Below are 16,846 nucleotides of genomic sequence, written 5' to 3' on the forward strand. Positions count from 1 at the left end.
CAACAGTAGGGAAAGTGTTGGATTGCATAGGGGAATCATTTTCTATTCCCACTCAAGCAAAATAATTAAAATGAAAAAACAAACAATTAAGAAATTGAAAATAATTTGCTTCCCAACACATTCCCCTATAAATGACACTACCAGTGTTCTAAAACATAACACTATTAACATAATTAATAAATAATTAACTAATTAATTAATTAAAAAAATAACAAGCAATTTAAAACCAATGAATAATAATTCAATTCACACAATTAACAGTATTAAACAACTTAAAATACATTTTATAATAAAAAAATAAAAATATATTGAAATTAAATTACTCCCCTATCAACCCACAACCCGCTCTAAAAAAATGACACAAATAACATAATTAATAAATAATTAAACATTATTAATGACCAATTAATAGATAATTAACAATATAATATTTACCACAATGTACAATATAACATTTTAAATACATACATATTAAATTATTAAACATATAAATTACTTAATTATTATTAAATTACTTTCCACCATACTCCCCTATAAACCCACAACCCATTCCTAAAAAATAACACAATTTACATATTTACCAATTAATTATTTATGATTAACAAACAATTAATAACTAATTAATAATATATCATTTACTGCAATTAACAATATAAAATTATAAATATGTAATTATTAATTAATAAAAAATCATTAATTAATTAATTAATTATAATAAAATAACTTACCACCTTTTCCCCTATAAACCCACAACCCGCTCCTAAAAAAATAACATCATTAATTTATTTACCAAATAATTAATAATTAACAGCCAATTAATAACTAAGTGATAATAAATTAATTACCACAATTAACAATATAAAATGTTAAATATATGAATATTAATTAATATGAATTCAGGAGTTAAAAATAAAAGGAGAGACATTTTTATCGATAATTCCAGGGTGGAGAATACAACTGCATACCCCTATCTTGGAATTTTAATAGATGAAAATGGCTCATGGAGAAAAGCTATAGAAGCTAGAAAGCTGTTGTTTTTAAGGTCAACAATGGTGTTAGTGAATTTTACACAGAGATTAGGCAAAAGACCTCCGGTTGAGATGATCTCTATATACCAGGCAAAATGTATTAGTATTGCCACGTATTGAGCAGGGGTGTGGGGCTATGCACAGGTGGAAGCCCTCCAAAAAGTGGAGAACAGCTTTTTAAGGTTTCTCTTTGCTGTTCCGCAAGGCACTACAACTTTTGGTTGCCATATTTAATTAGGCTTACCATATATTTCTGATACCATCAAGATGCAGCCAATTCTCTTATGGCACCGAATTTGATCATCATCCAAATTAATTTTCACACAAAGCCTCTTGAAGGATTGCCTTGCACTTGAAAAATCCACCAATGTCGACTGGATTCGCTATGTCAAGAAATTTCTGTATGATCTGGGTTTGGAAAAATACTATCACAATCCCCCCCAGAAGTGCCAAGAAAAGCTTTAAAAACTGTATGCTTGAGTAATCTAGCCAATCTGCGTTTGGCCTCTGAAGCCAATAAAACCTCGACTCAACAATCTTTGATGATTCAGTCGACAATGGCCATTCAGCCCTACTTAACATGGAATTTGTCTGGTTATGACAGGTTTTTGTTGACCCGTTTCAGGTTCAACTTTTTTCACCATCTGGTTACTTTTCCCCAAAAAAATGACTGGTTGAAGCTTTTATCCCCTTGTCCCTGTGATGACATTTCAACCCAATCCCTAATACAGTTAACCCTCTTCTGCAAATTTTATGTTGAACCTAGAAAACGCTGGTTAATTCCAATTTTAGAAAAGTCTAGGTTTACGCCAATGTCGGCCTGCCTTAATAGTTTTGCAACTCATGGAATCCGATTGTATGGCATTGAATATTGTAAAATGTTTAAAAAATGTTATTCATCACAGGAGTAATCTTTAACTGATGTATTTTTAATTCTGACTTGTTGATTATTTGCCTTAGGCTTTGTTAGAACAAAATGAGTATTTTATGTCACTTAAAAATCCTGGTATAAAACAATTTTTAATTATGTATTAACTGTCACAACTGTAATTAATTTATATGCATGTACTTTTATGTTTTTTTCCTAACTGAAACCGAATAATGTAATTTTGAATTGAATTGAATTGAATTCATTAATCAATTAATTATAATTAAATTACTTCCCACCCTATTCCCCTATAAACCAACAACCCGCTACGGAACTAAAAGGCAAAATGTACTTTAAAAATATGCATTACTTCTAAAAATGTAATCTATATATATAAAAAACAAAGTATGTCAGTTTGTCCTTTATGCATTACTACACCGTTCATCCGATCGGCATGAAACTTTGGGAAGTTGTTGAGTACACTCCCGCGAAGGTTTCTGGCAAAAAAAAAGAAAGAAAAATGTGTTAAATATCGGGCCCCCGGCCACCCAGGGCCCTCATAATCTTTCCAATACTGAACGTTTACAGTTTACGGTGCGACTCGCTTTTGCAATGACCATCAACAAAGCACAAGGACAATCGCTGCAAGTGTGTGGACTAGATTTGGAGAATCCGTTCTTCTCACATGGACAACAGTATGTGGCCAGCTCACACGTCGGAAAACCTTCTGATTTATTCGTGTACGCACCAGACAGAAAAACAAAAAATAACGTGTATCCACAAGCACTGGAATAAATAAACAGAATTAAAACAGCACTTTTTAAAAGTTTTCCATATTAAATTGAATAAGTTTCAATAAAAATGACACAATGTAAATAAAATGTTACCATAACAAGTTTCCTTACATTTCCTTTCTTCTGAGATCGCAGCAACGCGCGACGGGTAAGCTAGTCTATATATATAAAAACCAAAGTATGTCCGTTTGTCCTTTATGCATTACTACACCGTTCATCCGATCGGAATGAAACTTTGGGAAGTTGTTGAATACACTCCCGCAAAGGTTTCTGGCTAAAAATAAAAAAATAAAAATGTTAAAAGTTGATGAGTACACTCCCGCGAAAGTTTCTGGCAAAAAAAAAGAAAATAATTTTTTTTTAAATATCGGCTCCCCAGCCACCCAGGGCCCTCATAATCTTTCCAATACTGAAAGTTTACAGTTTAAAGTGCGACTCGCTTTTGCAATGACCATCAACAAAGCACAAGGACAATCTCTGCAAGTGTGTGGACTAGATTTGGAGAATCCGTGAATCTCACATGGACAACTGTATGTGGCCAGCTCACGCATCGGAAAACCTTCTGATTTATTCGTGTACGCAACTTTTACAGTTTCCGGTGTGACTCGCTTTTGCAATGACCATCAACAAAGCACAAGGACAATTGCTGCAAGTGTGTGGACTAGATTTGGAGAATCCATGCTTATCACATGGACAACTTTATGTGGCCAGCTCACGCATCGGAAAACCTTCTGATTTATTCGTAAACGCACCAGACGGAAAAACAAAAACTAAGTGTATCCACAAGCACTCGAATAAATAAACAGAATTAAAACAACACTTTAAAATGTTTTCCATATTAAAATGAATAAGTTTCAATAAAAATGACACAATGTAAATTGAATGTTATCATAACAAGTTTCCTTAAATTTCCTTTCTTATGAGATTGCAGCAACGTGCGACGGGTAAGCTAGTCTATATATATAAAAACCAAAGTACGTCCGTTTGTCCTTTATGTATTACTACACCATTCATCCGATCGGTATGAAACTTTGGGAAGTTGTTGAGTACACTCCCGTGAAGGTTTATGGCTAAAACAAAATGTAAACATTTAAAAAAAAAAAAAAGAATTTGTTAAAAGTTGTTGAGTACACTCCTGCAAAGGTTTCGGGTAAAACATTTTTTTTTTTTTAAATGAAAAATGTGTTAAATATCGGCCCTCATAATCTTTCCAATACTGAACGCTTACAGTTTACGGTGCGACTCGCTTTTGCAATGACCACAAACAAAGCACAAGGACAACCGCTGCAAGTGTGTGGACTAGATTTGGAGAATCCGTGCTTCTCACAAGGACAACTGTATGTGGCCAGCTCACGCATCGGAAAACCTTCTGATTTATTTGTTTACGCACCAGATGGAAAAACAAAAAACATAGTCTATCCACAAGCACTCGAATAAAAAAACAGATTTGAAACAACACTTTGAAATGTTTTCCTTATTAAAATGAATAAGTTTCAATAAAAATTACACAATGTAAATTGAATGTTATCATAACAAGTTTCCTTAAAATTCCTATCTTCTGAGATCGCAGCAACGTGTGACTGGTAACCTAGTACATATATTAAAAAATAAATACAATACTTACACAAAAATATAGAACACATACATTTAAAATGCATACTAAAATACATAACACTAATGTAAACATCGATATTATTAACAACAATATTTTTACAAACTATATTACTGTCTTCGATATTTAAAAAAAACAATATTTCTTACTTACTGTCGATATTCTGGTCCATGATATTCTTGCAGTTGATATCCTTGAACCTCGATATTTAAAACTCGATATCATGGTACTTCGAAAAAAACAACTCAATATTCTGTCTGTTCACCCCAACCCTTATAAAGAAGCTAAACTTCTGAAGAGAGTCACAGATAAGTCACGCAACTCACAGTAAGAAGGTAAACCCTGCACAAAGCCCATTAATTCAACCTATAGTTTGACTTATTTCTTCCATCTTCAGATTGCGATCACCCCATTTTCATTTGGTTAGTCATCGCCAGGTAGGTTGGTGAGTGGGAAAGTCCTGTCATTCACCAGATTTTTCTACAAGCACCCAACCCCTTCTTCATCCTGAAATGTTTGAGCAACAAAAGTCCCTACAAATCACAGGTAGGAAGGTGTAGATGAGTATGGCTTCTTAAATCAAATAATTGTAAGCCTTGTGTAATGTAGTAGTTTGCAGTAGTTATTTATTCAGTTAATTAGTTTGTTAGCTTGTTAGTTTAGTTAGTTAGTTAGTTAGTTAGTAAGCTAGTCAGTTAGTTCGTTAGTGTTCTTATTGTCCACCTAGACGTGAGGTAAGGGCACTTTACATAAAACTAGGAAATAAATGCATGATAGAGAAAAGAATAATTAGCTACATAGTAAGAGTTGAAGTATATTGACTAATTATTTTGTGCTACTGAAATTTAACTTGGGAAATTAGTTCAAAAACAGGTGAAACAAATGAGTCCCAACATGCTTCCTGAATTCAAGCGGAGAGAGCTATGTAAGGAGTTGAAGCCAGTGATAGCAGCCCCAGTTAAGATACTGTCCTGAATTTGAAAACCTTGAATAGTAGAGTTGTCTTACTTCTTTGGACTCTTGTATCCTTCCCCAGCCCTCAAGATGGAGAACAGATTTCTTATATATGGGTGGTTGTTTTGAAGTACGGCTGTGTGAGACAGGCAGCATAGTTTTGATGGAATCCTCTATTCGGTTCAATTGAATCCTCGCTTTGAACATGATCAAGTTTGCCGGAGGTGGTGACAAGCCTCTCCTTAAATTGAAGCAGTTCTTTGAGTGGTGCTATGGGAAGGCTTGAGGGACTCTTGCCAGTGTAGCATTGCTGAAATCCCATTCTAAGATAACGAAGGCACATGCTGCAGTTGTTTGGCTGGCCAGGGTATAGCAGGTTTCAGATTTTCTTCAGGGTATGGGGATGGAAATGTGCTGCTTTTGCTTCTATTATTATGTGTGAGATTAGAGTGAAGATAGACTCAAGGGTGAAACCAATCGATTTTACTAATGGTGAGAGTGAAGGAGTGAACCCATCATGTTCCAAATTGTCTAAGGTCCTGATGTGACACTCTATCGATGATACAACAGAGGAACGAAGGTAAGGAGAGGGGTCCATGTGGGACGAATCCAATACTTTCTACATTGTGGCTGTACAAACAAGATTGCCTAATGAGAATCATTCGATTGTGTGAGTCGAGCCTGTAAGCATCTGCTTATGTCTTAAATGTGCACCACAGACAACCTCTAATGGGACACAGTTGTATATTATACCACCTATTTTTCTGATTTTTTTCTCACAAACCTCCATTTTTGAGATACATTTGTCAACACATTTTATTAGCAAAGGTTTGAACTAGCTAAAGCAGGAATTAACTTTGTTAGGCCTAATTGAAAGAAACAAAGTGGGGGTTGACTTTGTAAAAATCTGTCGAAGGCAATTCAAGACTAGGGATAATTAATAATGTAAAATAAACGCACTGCCTATTTCATTAACTTAAAATATTGTGAATGCCAGATATATTGTAAACAAAGTTCAACCGTATAAAGGCACATCAAAATTACCATGCTGTTAAATAAAACATTTCAAGCAGAGTTCGATCCATTTTTTTCATATATGTCTTGGATTATTCGTTTAATAGCACACATTTGGACACGTGACTCAACTTCTTTTAACGTTGGTCCCACTGTTTTTTTCTTTCTTTTTAATTAATTAGAATTATTTTTATACTTAACATAGACTGATCATCTTCTAAAATGACACAAAAAATTGTTGAAAAAAGTTCCTTAACGAGAAACCGCGTGGAATGTCAGTATCTTGCTTGGATAAAGTGCATGTGATGTTTTTTTGTGTGTCTCGGGAATTTATATTATTTTAGTAGTGTTGTTGCCATCTTGCGAAAGCCAGTAACCACCACCACTCTCCTCACAACTGCAAAGCAGCCCAGTGTTTTATCTGCTAGTTGAAAGGCAGTCCAGCGGGCTGGCCTGATGCACATTTTATTTAACACTCTACCCGGAATGACAACCTGCACCAGAGAATTAGCATGGCAGTGCAGGAGGCTTTCGGCATCGTTTTGTTTTGTGTGTGTTTCGAAGAATGTTTGATGAGGAATTTTCTGCTCTTCCTTTTCTAACAAATTACAGCGAGGAAGAGGCTGCTGAGAAAATGCACTTGAAGCTGAAGTAGGGGATTGCTTTTTTGAAGTTGTGCTGAACTAACAGTTCCGGAGGAGCGCTCCTTGATGGCTTCTTTTTATAGTCATGTGCAGCTGGATGAAAATCAACCACAAAGAAGAGCTCTGCCATATCTTAAAGATTGATTCTGGGCACCAGATGTTTTCTGCATGCTGTGGAAAGACTGTTCAATTTCTTCTTCTAAAAAAAAAAAAACCGAAGCGCCTTATAAATGGGTTTTATGTTTGAAACAGCGCGAGGAAAAAAATGGTTCATCTTTTGTGTGGAGAATTTCTTTCACAGAGGACCCGTGGCAAAGATAAAGGACCCAAATGTAAAACACACCAGAGACTTCACAGAAAGAAAAATAGACCAGGATTGTAGCATGAAAAGAAAAGGAACAGAACATGCATCCATTCAAAGAACTGTTTTGACCACAAATTAAAATATAAGAAAATGGAATGGTGAGACAGAGTAGATATGTTGTGCCATACTTTTATTGTGTAGACTTTGTATTTGCTGTTTGAAGCCTATCTTGTAAATTGTATATTAACGGTTAACCAATGAGAGTGGATGGCAAATATATGCCCAGCAGGTATTAGATGCATCCTGAGACGCAGCCCAGGGCCTTATAACAGAGCAAGGCGTATGTATATCAATTCTACCTGTACTGGGTGTCCCCTTATGTCTGACAACGCTTTGCTCCCCTAAAACTCTGACAAGATGGAAACGTGTGTTAGTACCTGCTCTATATTATTCCAGGTTGGTCTGCGTGGTAGTTTACAATTCCAAAAATTGATTACTGTCCCTGCGATGGTAAAATGCATTTGTCTTTTTTTTTTTTTAGCTCAGTGTGGATAGCACTCGCTAATAACAGGCTTAATGTCCTTGCTAAAAAATAAAAAAACGGTTGTGACGTTTCTGAATTGGCATTTATAGAATTGAGCTAATCTTACACTTAGCATTCTGCTAGAAAAACAGACATTTGAATTAGGTAGATTAGTGTGTTGGTGGTGTGGTAGATGCACTCAATATAAAGGAGCAGCTCTCCATCTAAAGGATGGGAACTAACCAGAGTTCCCGATTATATTCTGGTGCCAGACAATGTCCAGCTATGGTAAGGGCCAAGTTTCCACTGAAAGACATTTGTTGACCCCCTCCCCCTTTTAACTCATTAATACCTGAGATCCTTGAATTGTGCTTAAATTGCTAACAGCCTCCTGAGTTTCTTACAGGTTCTTTAATTTGTGCCAAAGCTATTAGCAAATTAACACTTTTTGACACCCCCCACCACTTAATTGAACTCCCTTGACTGATTTGCTTGAAACTGAAAGTATCTAGAGTAAGTTAAGTTTGCTAATTGCCTAACAGCTTTTGTACAAATCCACGACTCTACTATAAAGTCAATAGCACATCAATGACTTTTTTTTTATCCCCCCAACCCCCACCTTTTTTTGGCTCCGTTTGAAACCTAAGATTCCTGGCTGGTTTTAACTGTATAACAGCTTGACAATTTGAATGCAGATTCATTAAACTGGGCTAAATTTATTAGACACATGAAAACCTTTTTTGCCCCCTTTAACTTAGCTTCCCCTTCTAGATATGCACCAAGCATGAAACATCAAAAGAGCCCTAAATATGCTGAATGGATGATATCTTATATGGATTCAACAAAGCGTGCCACACTGATTAGCACATGAAAACTTGTTTAATCTTCCCTCTTATCTGCAACCCACCATGGCTATCTGCACAACTTTTAAAATACCACGAGTAAGTTAAACTTGCTAAGCATTTGCCAAATTGTGGACACTACCAAATGATCATGATGAGTCCAAGTGGTTAAGATGCTCCAGGGATTCCAGAATGCACCAATAAGACAACCCCTTAACCTTTGTGTCAGGTCTCACATCTGCCTTCCTCATGTTTTTCTACACTAACGCTGTTTCTAGACGTAACACCTTCAAAGCGATTTTGATCTCACAGAGAGCACTCCATTTCTAGGGCTGGACAGAACTCGCAGAGTTTCACTTGGGGCAATTCCACGGACTTACATGAAAACTCTGTGGGATTCTGCGGAGTCCTGCGAATGGGCAGAAATCAGCACGCTGTACTGCGAACGCTGATTTTTAGCGGTGTGAGTTTGATTCGCACTGAAAAATCAGGGTGAGTGGCACCACGTGGCATGCCAGAGGGTGCTGCTTCTCAAGTTGGTTTTACTTCCAATAAAGAAGATTTTCTACTTGAGCAGCAGCTTTTCACCACACATGGTTGCGACCGCTCTCGTTGAGAAGATCTTGCTAGGTGCCCTCCTAGCACTAGAAAATCTTGCTAGGGGAGGCCAATCCTCATTTGCGCTGGCCAACTTACCCTTGGTGAGCTGAACACAAGAAAAGACTCTGCCATTCAGCAGTTGGTGGAATTTGGTTGGAACTCTGCATTACATGTGTAACGCAGAATGGCCAAAACTCTGCCAAATCTACCAGAGGATCTGAATTTATCGCCCACCCTGATCCATTTCTCAGGCTGTGCTTTCTTCAAGAATATGTCTGTACCTTCCTACCTCCCTTCTTTCAACTTTCAAACTGGGGTGGATCATTTTTTTTATCAACACTTTTGGCTTTGCAGTTCTTTGTGAATACATATAAATTAAAATAATACAAACAGAAGGGCAAAGGAAAGGAACAAAATACATTGGAGAAAAAGGTCAAATCAGGATTGGTGTCTATTTTTGTCCATTAGCCTGGACTATGGCCTTGGATAGTCTCAATAACTTAGTCAAAGAATGCCAACATTTAAACACCTTGCAGAGTTTCAATTTATGCTATATTTTCAGGATGCTAAGCTGTGTAAAATGCCTCCTTAATTTGAGTATGGATGCTTTGTTGCATATGTTTCACTCAGTCTTCATAATTTGAAATAAAGGGTCTAAGGACTGCTACTGACAGGCCATCGGTAGCAGTCCCACCTACATATAGGCTATCAGTCCGACTACCACATTTGGATGCAGGTGGTCGGACAGCAGAGGCCACGGGGAAAGACATCAGCCTTCAACAGGATCTAAGATCCTGTCGGGGTGGCTGTTGGAATCCTATCCATTCAATGTAGGTGATGCCTGCACAGGCACCGCAGTAGGGATTAGGATGTCCCTTTCCGACTGCCTTTTCATGGCAGTCCGCCCTTATTGCTGTATGCTCAATGTGGTCCAAACAGCCAGCTGGCAGAAGCCAACCGCTTGCACAGGGGAGGAGTTCTGCAATCTCTGGAAGGACCACTGCTGCTGAACCACAATCAAGGAAAGGGCATCCTTGGACCTAGCCCAAACCAGTCATTCCCGGCCAAACCCCCTGCAGAGGACAGTCCTACACACCACCTACTTGGACCTCCTTCGATAGCTGGAAAATCATCAGCAGCGACACAGCGCTGAGTAATGTGAACATTTATTGGAGTTCCATACTTTTAGACTGGATAGTTTGTAGTGTCATGTGTTGTTCAGGTAGGATTGTCATGACCATATTATCAAGATGCCAGAGTGTAATATATGAATTGTCAAACTAACCAAGTAATTCGTTAATGGCATGTGATGCATACTAAAATGTGTTCCTTTTTTCCCCATACTTGATTTTATACATGTGTTATCATGAAGGGGACTAGTTTTAGTGGATCACATCATATTACAGACACTGATCATATGCACTTAGCACTGGTGATGTGTAAACTACACATAGGTCATGGAGTATTCCCACACAAACCAAGTACGCTGTTGTATGTGATGCAGTCTGGCATACCACTCTCATTTGTTGCATTGTGCATTGTGCATTGTGCATTGTGCATTGTGCATTGTGAGGACAACTGATTAAAGACTGCATTCCTGTTTGCCATCATAAGGGTATGTCAATATGAAGTGGCTTGATTAAGTGAAGCCGTTTCATTTACCAACAATCTGTGTGCAAATTGCAAAGTTTAAGTATATGTGAAGGGGAAAATGCTTTCGACAGTTTCTTCTTTGTTGTCCGGAGCCATCCATTGGGCCATGGGGCGTGAGAGATCCACCCTTTCAAGGGACGGGGGCTATATGGTGCCAATGGAAGTTTATCTTATAGATACTAATGGGAAATTCACTACATAATTTGGGGCACACAGGAAGTAGAAAATAAATGCACTCATGTGACTTCCACTCTCTCCCTATTAATCTGCCATTAGTAGGACCAAAGTGAGGAGCAGCAGGATCCTTAGCAGGAGATATAGGACCTCAACTGCAGATTAGGTACAGGGAAATACCGCTTGGAGGTGGAGGGGGATGACTCAACTGACAGTGAGACTGAGTCCATCTGGAGGCAGACCTGGCTCCAATCATGGAACATTTTGGTGAAAGACAGAGACTGCAGAGGGGGTAGTTCACCTTGGCACGACATAACAGGAGGAGGTTAATGATGGCAGCGTGTCCTGGACAGAAATAACCTGTGTGTTCTAAAGTCCAGGGACCTCTATCATTAGAGATTGAGGCCATCCACAGTATCACCAACCAGGCCTCACTAACACTGGGGCCTGAGGCTTTTCTCTCCCAGCACCCCTGCTCCCACAAAGTGCCCACCTCAGTTAACAGTGGCTGATTGTGCACTTGTTCCTCAGACATTCCTGAGCCTTCGTGTGTGTCCCCTCCTCAGTCCTATACATGTGTGTCTCGGGAGGAATTCCAAGAGGCTATGGAGTAGTGCATTTTAGACTTGCATGACTTGAAGTGTGTGGAAAAAAATTGTCACTTCCCTCAAGGTCTTACAAGATGCCCTGGCAGGCAAGTTACAAGGAGTCACATACTTACTGTTCTCTTGGACCTTCCCCAAATATTCCCCCTTTCAACCCACTCCGTTTACCTGCTGTCATTGTCAGCCCCTATTCATCCATCACTAATACCCCTCCAACTAACCCAGTGTGTCCCAATCCTCAGGAGTTGTCAGGTTGTGGTCCGCCAATTAATATGCTTGCACCCAAGGATATGGACACGAGACACCTCACCTTGAGCAGTGAGAATGGATGGAAGCGCCAACCCATCGGCCAGGACCCTGACAAGGAAATCATGTCTGAGCTAAGGCAATGCCATTTTTTAACTGTAGGATTTTGAACCTCAGGTAAAAGTGGAATTTGATTTTGATCATTTGGTCTTCGTTTTGGATTTTCAATTAGGATTGTTGACTTTGTTTTGAATTATTCTGGAGTTTGAACATTGCAAATAGACTCTCCCTAGACATCCCTACATGTATTTTATTATTTGCTTACCCTTCTAAGGTGAATCTTCATCCCTGAGCTCATCAACTATTTATGTTAGGTATTTCCATCCTGAAGGACAGTTTTGCGCCAACCTCTACCACCTATCCTAACCTTATGTCCCTTGATTGACAACATTTAATTTCCTTTAGATCATTTTATTTGTTTAAAATCAAAATTGAATATGTTTTCATTGTGTGCATTCTGTGTGAGCATGCCTGTTGAAGCATGTGTGCGTAGGAGGACATGTTAGTACTAAGCTCAAGACCAATACTGGCCTATGTGAGAAATTGGGTTGTTAGTTGACTGAGGTGTGAGCCCTGGTCAAGCAACAACCAAAATCCCTAGCAGGGTGAACCACACAAAGTCACTAAATTAACCTGTGCTTAACCCTGGATAGCTTGTCTGAAAATGAGTCAGGCTTCACTTTGAGGCAACATGCAGCACACAAACAGTAATGAAGTGAAAACACCCCACAAGAAACATCCCAAACAACTTTGAAAAATAGCTTACATTTTAATAAATGATTAGACACCAAAACATCAAAAATCCAATCAGTAGAACCGGAGTTATGAATTTAAATTGTTTTTGTGAATACTAGCACCTAAAAGATTACAGCGCCAAATGCAGATATCTAGCCGGCAAAGACTGTATCAAAATTAAAAAATATGGCTGACCGTGATGGAGCACGGTTTGGATACAGGAAGTGATTTAGGCCGGGTCAACTCTTACCTTCAGACTTAGAAGAAATTCGGGGAAAAAGTGCCTAAGAAGATAAAGTTCAGCAGGGCAAGGCAGTAGGGGGAAACATCATTTACTACGAAGGAATTACCACGATTAACGTTTAATTACCACGAGTCACTTACCACGCAAACGTCTTTTGTACGCGGGTGCCTTCAACGACCGTCTTTACCACGCGAGTGGTATTCTTTCCTGTCTCACTGCCTGTACGATCTGCGTGGGCTGGGGGGGAGCTAAGGGGGGGGAACTAGGGGGGGTGTGGAGGGGTTTCCCCCCCAAAAAATATATATATAAGATATTAATAAATAAATTAGAAAAAACCTTTAAAAAAACGCTCTACAATGCCTCAAAACGAACAAGGAAAGAGCCTCACCAACAAGGAGACGTGTACGTCATAATAGTAGTCCTTTATCAGTTTTGATAGACGTGTTTTGACGCTTGTTTCCGTGGTCGGTGGAAGAAAGGGCTGATGGTGTAAGACGTACAGGGGTCAGATAAGAATGTAAACTTTGTAAATAAAGGTATTATTTAAGCGCATTATGAAAAAAAGAAATGTAAAATGTAAGGGAATCTGTTGTTCTTTATTATTTAAAACATCGATCTTTTTCCTTCGTACTGCAGTTTTGAATAATTATGTAGCCTATCAGTATCATTATGTAAATTTCAATGGGACGTGAGATGTTTCGTAACGTTATTATTGCGGTGTAAAAACATGCGTAGTAAAATGCTGCGTGGTAAAGACACATGCGAACAAAAATTCGCGTGGTAATGCCATGCGTGGAACTTGTAATCGTGGTAAAATCATATATTCGTCAGTAGGAGATGTCCAAGGGGGAGCATTGTCATGGGATAGCTTTGGGTTGAAGCTGAAGTGAAGATTCCTACGTTCAGACTCAGTCTCTGAAATGGAAGTAAAAAATCACAAGAGGGACGAGGTAGAGGGCTGTAGCCAAAGACAATTCTACGACGCCGAATACACCTTTGGCAAAAGAACGTAGTGGGGCAATCTGCAAAGTCGATCTGACCAGTGATTCACCTCAGAGGAGAGGCGAGAAAGTTGGTCCCAGTCCAGGACTGGTGGGACACCTCTTGGGGGTTTAGGACACACTCAGGCTGTGTCTAGGTGTGGGTTCAAGATGGTGGTAGCCTTTTGTGTTCCTGTGGCTCTGAACACGAAGCCAGCTAACTAGCCCTTGGAGTCACTCTGGTTATCCTGGGCGCAGGGGAAGATGCAGGGCTCAACAGCAGGGCCAGCCTTTGGGGGATCAAGGGAGGCTCCAGACAGCAAAATAGTCCTTCCAGATGCATTAGCAGTCTTGTTGAGTGCACAGCAGGTCACAGCAGCAGGTAGTCCTCTGAGAGTTCTTTTGCAGGTCCAGGAGTGAACTAAAGAGTGGGTCTGAAGGTCCTATTTTTATACCCTGGTGCCCTTCTGGAAGGTGGGCGATGCTTCTAGAAAGGTTCTTTGAAGTGCATGGAATTTCCCGCTTCCCGTGCCCAGGCTCCAAGCAGGCTGCAGTAACAATGTAGAGGTGTTAGGTCCTTTGTGTGAAGGCAGAGCATGCCCAGGGGCATAACACAGACCCCTGCAGCCCCGCGGTACAGGTGGACCTGGAGCTGCAGCAGGCCCCCTCAGCACAGTACTCAGGCCCAATACCTCCGGATTAAATCCGGAGCTGGGCCCCTCTGTGTGCGTGGCAGGGGGGCACCCTCACCTTTTGTTACACCACTGAGCATGCCCTATTCAGTTTCAAGTAGGGCTGTGCTCAGCTCTGCACCCCCATCCGGCCAGCAGATGGCCCATTGAGGCATACCTAATCCCTCTATTGTGTGACTGTCTTGGAGGAATTCACAAAGGTTAGCTGTGAGCTACACCCAGTCATGTGACCCAGTACAGGCTGCAGGCACAAAGGGCGAAGGACAGGAGAATGCCAACATTCTAACATGCTCTCCATGCCACTGAGTCAAGCTATCCTGGCTGATGAGGGCTGAAAACCCGAAGCCGGTCCTGGGATGCTTGTTTCCAGTCCAGGGAGGACCTGCCCTGGCAGATCGGCTGGACTGTTCCCATTGGGTGCAGGGTCAATACTGATTTGCATATGGCTGGGTCCAAACTGGAATGTCAAGGTGAGCAACAAAATGATTAATTTGGGTCAAGATCTCTGTACTGGGGTGAATGTATGACATAGCCTCCTGCTCCCAATTGGAAATTACAGTTTATTAAATGTAATATGGACTCTCCAATACTATCCTATGTGAGGGGTAGGCCTCACAATGGTGAAAACACATTTAGCAGTTTTTCACTACTAGAAGACGTAAACCTTAAAAGTACATGTCCAACCCTCTAATTACATCGCATCCTGCCCTATGGGCTTCCTAGGACCTACCTTAGGGGTGACTTATATGTAATAAAAGGGGAGTTTAAGGCCTCTCAGGGGGTTATATTGTGAAGTGGAATTGGCAGTTTAAAACTCCATTTAGGCTGCAATTGCAGGCCTGGGACATATTTTAAGGTGCTATTGAAGGGGGTGGCACAATAAGTGCTACATGCCCACTGGTTGCATTTAATCTATAGACTTTGGGTATATAGTATACCACTCTACAAGGGACGCATAAGAACATTTAATATGCCAATCACATGTAAGCCAATAAAACCATGTTTAGTTAGCAGGTTAGCAGTGGTAAAGTGCACAGAGTCCAACAAAAATTAATTTCAGCACGAAAATGGAGGTAAGTAGGTAAAAAATTAACCCATTCACTAGACCTGTTACTTCATGTTTTACACCTGTTAGTTGAAAAATCATGCACATGGCCTCCATTGTGTCAATGATGCATATGTTCAATGTCTTAAAATGTGTGCAGTGGGAAAATGCATACTGCATTATAGATTGACACAGATGGAGCCTCATCAGACTCTATCCTCCATCTAGTATGAGAGGTCAGACCACATTGCAGTTCAGGCAGTGCAACAGCAGTGGAGGTGGTGGCCTAGGGTCTGACAGCAAAGGGCCTGCAAAGGCACCAATTACATGATCAGGATGTACTTTTCACTGGTACTTACCCTATGTGGTGAGTATGTGGTCTCAGCGTAGACAGACTATGTACACTTAAGGAAGTTTTCAACGGCATATTTATCATGTACGTCATTGTGATTGCCATAACAGTGATGGTTACCTGGCTTGGTGACAGGCTTGTGTGGCAATTCCTATCCTGGATGACACTCTTCAACACATGCAGGTGCTGCTACTGCAGCTGTTGTCTGCAATGCAGCAGACATGGGGACAACTGGTAAGGAAAGTATGAATGTGCCAACATCAGCAAAGAATTGCAATCTTAATTCTATCTGTGTGGCGGACAGGCTGTGTATCACTGAAATGTGTGAATTGAACACCTTTGAGTGAGTAGGGAGATGTCTGCTGCTTTCATACAGGGTGACATACGTTGGGAGTCATGAGCTACCTGAAATGTAGAGGTCTCTTGATGTTACCTAGACTGATGTTGATATTACCTGGCACAGGCATGCCATACATTGTGTCAGAATGCATAGTGAAGAGAATATGATCATCAAGGCGGGTGAGTCTGGGTCCCCAAAAGAAGAGCATTTACATCCTCTACCCTGGCAAATGTGTCCAACACCCACCTCCTCTCATCCTGCCATTTTATCTTGATGCTGCCTACAGTGGATATCTCCATCCCAAAGCGCTCACCTTGTCAGTGGCTTCCTGCCACATGGCCACCTTTTTTGCTCCACTGTGGGTGTATGGAGGCAGAGCATGCAGTCCCTGTAGCTATCCACTACATAATTCTATGCAATATGAGCCTACTCTTCAATTAAGTTCCTCTTCGTATTTAGTGGGATGGCCTGCACCCTGATGACGATAGCGTGTGTCTGGCTTGTGACATCTTGCAACAACAGGATTTAAGGAGAGAG

Source organism: Lissotriton helveticus, chromosome 6 (genome assembly GCF_964261635.1).
Source record: "Lissotriton helveticus chromosome 6, aLisHel1.1, whole genome shotgun sequence".
NCBI classification, from domain to species: Eukaryota; Metazoa; Chordata; class Amphibia; order Caudata; family Salamandridae; genus Lissotriton; species Lissotriton helveticus.